Below are 9,225 nucleotides of genomic sequence, written 5' to 3'. Positions count from 1 at the left end.
ATTTATTTTAATCCGCTCCTTTCCGATGATGAAATTGGCGGGCTTTTTGAAATTGACAAATTCTCTGCTTCTGATGTCGTGGCGGGTAAATCCCGCCCTCTTCTGTTGGCCAGTGACCTGATTGGTGAAGAATGTAGGCAAATGAGGTGAATTAAGTACCGACCATTGAGGAGAGTTCTCAGTCTTTAAGTAAAGTAAATGCTGCGGAAATTATCCATTTATGAAAGTATTTGTGAGATTGTGGAAATGTCTGGAAGAGGAAAGACCGGCAGGAAAGTTCGGTCCAAGGCTAAGTCTCGCTCCTCCCGGGCTGGACTGAAGTTCCCGGTGGGCCGTGTTCACAGGCTCCTGAGAAAGGGCTGAGCATGTGGGTGCCGGTGCCCCGGTCGATCTGGCTGCTGTGCTCGAGTATCTGACAGCTGAAATCCTTGAGCTGGCCGGTAACGCGGCCCAGGACAACAAGAAGACCCACATCATCTCCAGACACCTGCAGCTGGCTGTCCACAACAACGAGGAGCTCAACAAGCTGCTGGGAGGGGTGACCATCGCTCAGGGCGGGGTGCTACCCAGGAAAACCAGCGCTCAGAGGTCCCAGAAAAAGCAAAGCAGACAAAATGTCATCTAATAAACCAAAGACTCTTTTCAGAGCCACCCACAGTCTCTGTGAAAGGGCTGATTACTGTCTGATTCCAGCATGTCAGTAACGGAACAGAATAGGAACTATTTAAAATGTTTATGAGCAACTATTTCAGTGGCTTTTCACTGTTCCCTGATCCCTGTGTGAAGGGGAATTACCAATAGTATAATTTATTCCTTTCCACACCGAGTTTGAGTTATTGGTCCCTGAAGGATTGCTGAATGGAGTCTTTTACCACCGGTTACAGATAAGAAGTGGGGGGGAAAATGACAGGTTAAAGCTGTGCGTAAAATAGCGCCAGGAATTTGTGGCGATAATAGCTGAATAAAGAAAGGTTTTTAAAGGTTGGCGGAAAATATTTTACGAACAACTTTAAATAGATTTTCCAGTAATTCGCTTTTTGCCGACACTGAAATTGGCGCCTTTTTCGAATTCAAACGTTCTGCCAATTTCGACAATTTAAGCCAATGATTTGCTGCATTTTCCCTAATTCGAGGCTCTGCGATTGGTTAAGAAATGCGAATGGGAAGAGGGTGACCAATCCTCAAACTGCGGGAATTCCAGGTCCCTGAATGATTGAGCTGAAACTGATCAGTTTCACAAACCCTGTCAGTTTCAGTGCAGGAAACACCGTCTCGTGAAAAGTAACATCACAAGTGGGTCTGGTTCCAGTGACCGATTCAACGGCTGCTGCAAAACTCCCGGATTCCCTCATTGCAGCGAAATCATTTTGAAATTCTATGAAAACAATGAGTGATTCGGGAGGAGTGATGTGGCTTTTCACTGAGGGCATGTGTGGACGGGGGAAATAACTAACTGCAGAGCCTCGGGCACTGTTTACACAGCCCGTTTAGAAAATCAAATCCACTGCACATCCTTGCTGCAAATGAAATGTCAATTTCGGGCATTCCAGTTTTCTACCCGAATACAGCACAGATTTATTCCAGACAGTTCTGAACAGCCTATCCCAGCTCCCGTTTCCAGGTCACTGCTCTCGCTGTGAGACGGTGGGTGGCTCTTCGAAGAGCCTTTGTTGTGTGTTTGCTGGAAAGGGTCGAGTTGTGTGGCCCTGCCGTTTCAGAGCGAACACCACATCCATGGCAGTGACCGTCTTGCGCTTGGCGTGCTCAGTGTATGTGACCGCATCCCTGATCACATTCTCCAGGAAAATCTTCAACACCCCGCCAGTCGCCTCATAGATCAAACCCGAGATCCGCTTGACCCCGCCACGGTGAGCCAGGCGGCGGATTGCTGGTTTGGTGATGCCTTGGATATTATCACGAAGCACTTTGCGGTGCCGCTTTGCTCCGCCTTTGCCCAGTCCTTTGCCTCCTTTACCGCTGCCAGACTTTCTTTTATTAATTTCCAAAATATACTTTCTTCATAAAAATCTGTAAAAAAAATACATTACAAAACAGTTCCAAAAAGCACCAAGTCAAACAATACAAAGAGTGGAAAGGAGATCAGTTTCCTTCAATACAGGAGTGAGTTGCCTCACAACCCTTCCATTTCATTTCTCATGCCATGTACATTTTAGAGCAAACAAATAATTTCTGGCTACAGTTCGAGGGGTTTCCCATGGATCCAGCCCCTCAGTTCACTATGGTGGGGGGACCTTACACTGTGGTCTTTCCCCATTGAGCCTTTGCTGCAGCTGCCCCAAGATTTAGTGCGTCCCTCAGCCCGTCGTCCTGGACCTTGGAATGTGCCAGTCTGCAACATTCGGTCGTGGACAACTCTTTGCGTTGGCAGACCAGCAAGTTTCGGGCAGAGCAAAGAGCATCTTTCAACGAATTGATAGTCTTCCAGCAGCAGTTGATGTTTATCTCGGTGTGCGTCCCTGGGAGCAGCCCGTCGAGCACAGACACCTGTGCTCCAGAGCTGCTTGGGATGAACCTCGACAAAAACCATTGCATCTCTTTCCACACCTGCTTTGCAAAGACACATTCCAGAAAGAGGTGGGCAACCATCTCTTCCCCACCACAGCCACCTCGAGGGCATTGTGCAGAGGGGGTGAGACTTCGGGCATGCAGGAAGGATCTGACGGGGAGGGCTCTTCTCACCATCAGCTACATCTTGGTGCTTGTTTGAAAGTTCTGGTGATGGGGCATTCCGCCAAATGACTTTGGAAGTCTGCTCGGGAAACCATCCGACAGGATCCACCATCTTCTTTTCCCATAGGGCCTTGAGAACATTCTGTGCAGACCAGTGCCTGATGGATTGGTGGTCAAAGGTGTTTTTCCGCAGAAACTTTTCCATGAAGGATAGGTGTTACGTACGGCACAGTCCAACTGGATGGAGCGTTCCACGGCAATATGACCAGGCCCATCCTTCGCAACACCGGGGACAGATAGAACCTCAGCACGGAGTGACACTTGGAGTTTGCGTACTGGAGGTCTACACACAGCTTGATACAGCCGCATCCCATCAGGATGAGGGCGATGTTGGGTACATTTTTCCCGCCCTTCTCCAGAGGTTTGAACATCGTGTCCCTCGGGACCTGGTCCATTTTGGATCCCCAGATGAAACGGAAAATGGCTCAGGTGATCACCACAGTGTAGGAGTGCAGTATGAGCCAGACCTGCACCACGTACAGTAACCTGACACAATAGAGAGAGATCGCTGCTCCCACATGTTCAGCTTATGTTGTACCCTGGCTACTCGTTCCTCCCAGGTTTTGGTGCACGCCCCAGCCCTTCCGAACCATACCCCAGCACCTTCAGGTAGTCTGATCTAATGGTGAAGGGGACAAAGGATCGGTCAGCTGACTTCCCAAAGAACATGGCCTCGCTCTTGCCATGTTTAACATTGGCTCCCGAGGACAGTTCGAGCTGGTCACAGATGCTCATCAGTCTGCGCACAGGCAGCGGGTTCAAGCAGAAAACGGCGACGTCATTCATGTACAGGGAGGTTTTAACCTGAGTGCCTCCACTGCCTGGGATTGTTACCCTTCTGATACTCGCATTCTTCCTAATAGACTCAGAAAAGTGTTCAATACAGCAAACAAACAAGACAAGGGAGAGAGGACAGCCCTGCCTGACTCCAGATTGGATTGAGAAACTTTCTGATTCCCACCCATTGATTGAGACTGCGCTACTGATGTTTGTGTACAGCAGTTTGATCCAATTGCAGATTCCCTCCCCTAACCCCATATTGGAAAGTACGTCCATCATGTAGGTGTGCGATATCCTATCAAAAGCCTTCTCCTGGTCCAGGCTGATGAGGCAGGTGTCCACCCTCCTGTCCCATACATAGGTGATCGTATCCCTGAGTAGCGCGAGACTATCAGAGATCTTCCTGCCTGATATAGTACAGGTCTGATCAGGGTCAATCACCAACTCCAAAGCAAACTTGACTCGACTGGCTATGACTTTTGACAGAATCTTGTAGTCGATGTTAAGCAGTGAGATGGGCCGCCAATTTCTGATTTCTGCCCCCTCCCCCTTCCGCTTGTAGATGAGGGTGATGATGCCTTTCCTCATGGATTCTAATATGCTGCCGACCAGGTCCATACTCTGGTACACTGCCAGACTTTTTTTTTAACTTTCCAAAATATACTTTATACATAAAAATCTGTAAAAATTACATTCCCAAACAGTTTAAAACAGCATCAAGTCAAAAAATACAAACAGTGCAAAGGTGATCAGTTTCCTTCTATGCAATCACGAGTTGCCTCACAACTCTTCCATTTCATTGTCATGCCATATACATTTCTACATTTACAGCACACAAAATTTTCCCGATAGGTTCGAGGGGTTTCCCATGGATCCAGCCCCTCCGCTCAGCTTGGTGGGTGGACCTTACACAGTGGTCTTTCCCCATTGAGCCTTTGCTGTGGTTGCCCCAAGCTCTTAGTGCGTCCCTCACCACGTAGTCCTGGACCTTGGAATGTGCCAGTCTGCAACATTCGGTGGTGGACAACTCTTTGCGCTGGAAGACCAGCAGGTTTCGGGCAGACCAAAGGGCGTCTTTCACCGAATTGATAGTCCTCCAGCAGCAGTTGATGTTTGTCTCGGTGTGCGTCCCTGGGAACAGCCCGTAGGGCACAGACTCCTGTGTTATAGAGCTGCTTGGGATGAACCTCGACAAAAACCACTGCATCCCTTTCCACACCTGCTTTGCAAAGACACATTACAGGAGGAGGTGGGCGACCGTCTCTTCCCCACAACAGCCACCCTGATAATCCTTGCCTCAAATCAGTGCACAATAAAATAGACTGATTCCGTCAGCCTCCTTTTTTTTACAGGCCGCCCGGACCTGGCTGAGAAAGGCAGAGTGAGAGCAGGGAGGGGAGGAGACAAGAGTGAAGATTAAACAGAGAGCGAGAGGGAAGGAGACACCCAGAGTGACAGACAGAGAGAGAACGGCCCCTTATCATTCAGCTCCACCTCCAGTTTCCTCCGGGCTGCCAATTTCAAACCCTTTATTCACAGTAGAACCGAAACCCAGCTCTCCACGCAAACCTTTCCAGACTCGACCTCTTAAGGCTTTCCAGAAAGACAGAGTTTCTAAATATGGTCCCGCTACAATTAACACTCAGTAATATTCCCACCTAAACACAGTCCATTCTATGCGAAGAAACCTCCTCAGCAACATCACCATTTCCACACACATGCGCTTCCAGCAGTTTACAGCACCTTACTGCAGCTGTTTGGGGAATCTCCTGTGTTAAAATTGGAGTTGGAAAGCGGCCTTTACCCGGCAGTGTTATCGTTTCACACTGAATCTGCCAGACATCCTGTTCTCTTACTGCGAGAGAGAAAGCACGGATTTAGGAAATGCTCATTTGAAATGATCTCGATTGAGAACGAGCCCGGCCGTGGGACAGGTATTCCAGTGCAAAGAGCTGCCCATGACCGAATGTTGCAGACTGGCACATTCCATCATATGTGCTGTGGGATGGCATTAAAGCTTGGAGAAGCCACCATGGAGCCTCAATGGAAAGGCGACAGACTAAGGCCCTAGTACAGCGAGGGGCTGGAACCTGTGTAAAACCCCTCGGACTGTGTGCATCAGAGAATGTTTGATGTGTAATGTAAATACTGTAAATATAACCTGTGCAGGCAGGGATAGTGAGATACCTCATGTACTTTATTGAAGGAAACTGATCTGCATTGTACCTTATGTAACATTAAAATTGAACTGCTTTGCAATATAATTGCACAAATTATATGAATAAATTACATTTTGTGCAAAAGAAAGCAGCTTTCCTGTCAACACACACCTCGTCTCAGGGCACAACCTTCCTGTGATCTTGTCATACCCAACTTCGCTCTATATCTTCTGACACACACACTTTACAGTCTGTCATTTCCAAAAACAAGCATTCTAAAATCAAAAGACCTTTTGTTTATTTCTCCTTTCTTTTCATTTCTCCTCTATTCTTCTCAATCACTCCCTTCCACAGTCCTATTCAGATCAAGGTGGAATGTGAATAGTGTCACAACTCTACTCTGACACTATTATTACCCTTCTCTTCTCTTGTCTTATTCAATGGGAAAGTGTTATTCACCAGTCTGTTGCTGTTTTACACTCTTGCCATACCATCTGGTATTGCATCCATCTGAATTCTGTGCTTTCATGACCTTATACATCTTTTCCTCTTCTGGATGATTTGTTTGCTTCAGTTCCATTCAACCAGGCTGGACCACAGGGAAGCTTAGAACACAGAACAAAGAACAGTACAGCACAGGAACAGGCCATTCGGCCCTCCAAGCCTGCGTCGATCGTGATGCCTGCCTAAACTAACACCTTCTGCACTTCCGTGGCCTATATCCCTCTATTCCCTTCCTATTCATGTATTTGTCAAGATGTCTCTTAAACGTCGCTATCGTATCTGCTTCCACCACCTCCCCTGGCAGCAAGTTCCAGGCACTCACCACCCTCTGTGTAAAAAACTTGCCTCGCACATCCCCTCTAAACATTGCCCCTCGCACCTTAAACATATGTCCCCTAGTAACTGACTCTTCCACCCTGGGAAAAAGCTTCTGACTATCCACTCTGCCCATGCCGCTCATAACTTTGTAAATCTCTATCATGTCGCCCTTCCACCTCCGTCGTTCCAGTGAAAACAATCTGAGTTTTTCCAACCTCTCCTCATAGCTAATGCCCTCCAGACCAGGCAACATCCTGGTAAACCTCCTCTGTACCATCTCCAAAGCCTCCACGTCCTTCTGGTAGTGTGGCGACCAGAATTGCACGCAATATTCTAAGTGTGGCCTAACTAAGGTTCTGTACAGCTGCAACATGACTTGCCAATTTTTATACTCGAAACCCCGACCGATGAAGGCAAGCATGCCGTATGCCTTCTTGACTACCTTATCTACCTGCGTTGCCACTTTCAGTGACCTTTGCCTTGGGTGGGTCCACGTTGATCCATTACATTCAGAATCACCTCCTTGAAATAACTCCATAGTACAACGACAGTAACCACACAGAATCTGCTTCAAACACTCCTCCACATTTTATCTGTTCTGACTGTCAACACCTCCAGCTCTTTTGTTTAACTGGAACCCATCAGGTTTGTATAGGCTCCTTCTATTCTGAAAGCTGTTGCACTGGTTCAGGGAATTCTCCCTGTTTCTCCACTCCAAAGGCTCAGCCATGCTTGATCTGCCTCGTATTTTGCTTTCATTGCAACGTTACAAGACCTCCAATCCTCTGGAAAACGATGGTCAGACCTTCCACTATTTCTTCCCTGGCTTCATTCAACAGCCTGGGGTACATTTCATCTGGTCCTCGTGATTTATCCACATTCAAGGATGCTCATCCCATTAAGACTTCCTCTCTCCTGAAGTTATCACGTCCAATACTTCACACTCCTCCTCCTTCATAACAATATCTGCATCACCCCTCATTTGAGAAGACAGTAATGTATTCATTAAGGACATTGGCAACATCTCCCACCCCGATACAAAGGTTACATTTTTGATCTTTTCTGTGCCCTGCTGTTTGCTCAGTTGCCTCTTACTTTCATGTTTTGATGCAACATCTTTGGGTCCATTGTTATTTTGCTTGTCCATGTTCTTTCCTGTTCTCTCTTTGCTCTTCACCGCTGCTCCCAAACGCCTCCAGTGCAGTCAAAACACAAGGTGTCAGAAGTGGGATTCGAATCCACGCCTCCAATAGAAACTGCGACCTAAACGCAGTGCCTTAGACCGCTCGGCCATCCTGACCGCCTACTGGCTGCGCTAAATGCTAAGGAAATTATTCATTCTTTCTGAAAGTATTTGTGAGATTGTGGAAATGTCTGGAAGAGGAAAGAACAGCGGGAAAGCTCGGGCCAAGGCCAAGTCTCACTCCTCCCGGGCTGGACTGCAGTTCCCGGTGGGCCGTGTTCACAGGCTCCTGAGAAATGGCAACTATGCTGAGCGTGTGGGTGCCGGAGCCCCGGTCTATCTGGCTGCTGTGCTCGAGTATCTGACCGCTGAAATCCTCGAGCTGGCGGCAACGCGGCCCGGGACAAGAAGAAGACCCGCACCATCCCCAGACACCTGCAACTAGCCGTCCGCAACGACGAGGAGCTCATCAAGCTGCTGGGAGGGGTGACTATCGCTCAGGGCGGGGTGCTGCCTAATATCCAGGCCGTGCTGCTGCCCAAGAAAACCAGCACTCAAGAGCTCCCAGAAAAAGTAAAGCGGCCAAAATGTCATCTAATAAACCAAAGGCACTTTTCAGAACCACCCTCAGTCACTGTGAAAGGATTGGTTACTGTCAGGAGGGAATCAGAGATGGAGTTATTGTCACAGTGGATTGACCTGTTTCACATCTGTCCAGTTGTCTTTTCAGTTCCCTCTCTGGATTTCGCTTTGTTTCTCTGCTCACACATCTCCTCCTCCAGTTAAGTGAAGAAATGAACTGCAGTGTGTAGAATCAACAATTTAATAAATCCCGTTGCCTTCGATTTTATAAATCCCGAGACCATCCCGGTACATTAACGGGAACTGGTTCGGAGCTGATGAATTAATTTAATAATGGAAGTGTCGGGGTTAATTCTCTGTTTTTCATTTGGACAGTTTGAATTGTGTTTTTTTTTCTCTCCGGTGATCTGAGCGCCGCTTCTCAATGAGAATCTGCTCCCAGAACAGAGTAAATGCAGGAAGGAAGAGGCCATTTTCGGGCTGTGTGTTTCTCTCCTAACCTGATCTGTTCAGACCGCACTGTTCCCAGAGGACGGAATCAGTGAGAGTTGTGCACACACAGGAGCTGAGTCCACTGCAGCGCTTTAAGATGTACCTTCTCCCCGGCCCTCCCTATTCTCCGGAAACAAAGTTGTTTGTTCCCCCGGCTACGGGATAGAGTTGGGGATCCTCTCCCCGCAGTGTCAGTGGCTGCAGCCCCGGGGAACTGGCGGTTTCATTCAGAGTGACCGAGCTAACTTCCAGGACTCTCCCCCTGAATTTGTGAACTGAGACTACACCGAACACATCCCCAGTTAGAGTGAGGGCCGGACATCCTTCTGTTTTATTACAGAGAGTGGGGAAAGGGCTGGGTGGAGGGGATGTCAGCGAGTCACCAGGGATCCTGGATTTACTCCAAATCATTTCCATGTGGAATCTACAGGCGGGGCCGGGACACGGATCATTTGA

General features: G+C 48.1%; 1 non-coding gene and 1 pseudogene across 1 annotated transcript; one reads left to right on the top strand and one right to left on the bottom strand.

Moving 5' to 3' along the window:
* Positions 1-7,729: 7,729 nt before the first annotated feature.
* trnal-uag (transfer RNA leucine (anticodon UAG)) lies at positions 7,730-7,812 on the bottom strand. Its single transcript has one exon. It is a non-coding gene; the product is annotated as a tRNA-Leu (tRNA).
* Positions 7,813-7,882: 70 nt separating this feature from the next.
* LOC137361687 (histone H2A-like) lies at positions 7,883-8,507 on the top strand (annotated as a pseudogene).
* Positions 8,508-9,225: the final 718 nt, after the last annotated feature.

This window comes from Heterodontus francisci, unplaced genomic scaffold (assembly GCF_036365525.1).
Source record: "Heterodontus francisci isolate sHetFra1 unplaced genomic scaffold, sHetFra1.hap1 HAP1_SCAFFOLD_91, whole genome shotgun sequence".
In the NCBI taxonomy this organism is placed as follows: domain Eukaryota; kingdom Metazoa; phylum Chordata; class Chondrichthyes; order Heterodontiformes; family Heterodontidae; genus Heterodontus; species Heterodontus francisci.
This window is presented reverse-complemented; position numbering and strand designations above follow the sequence as displayed.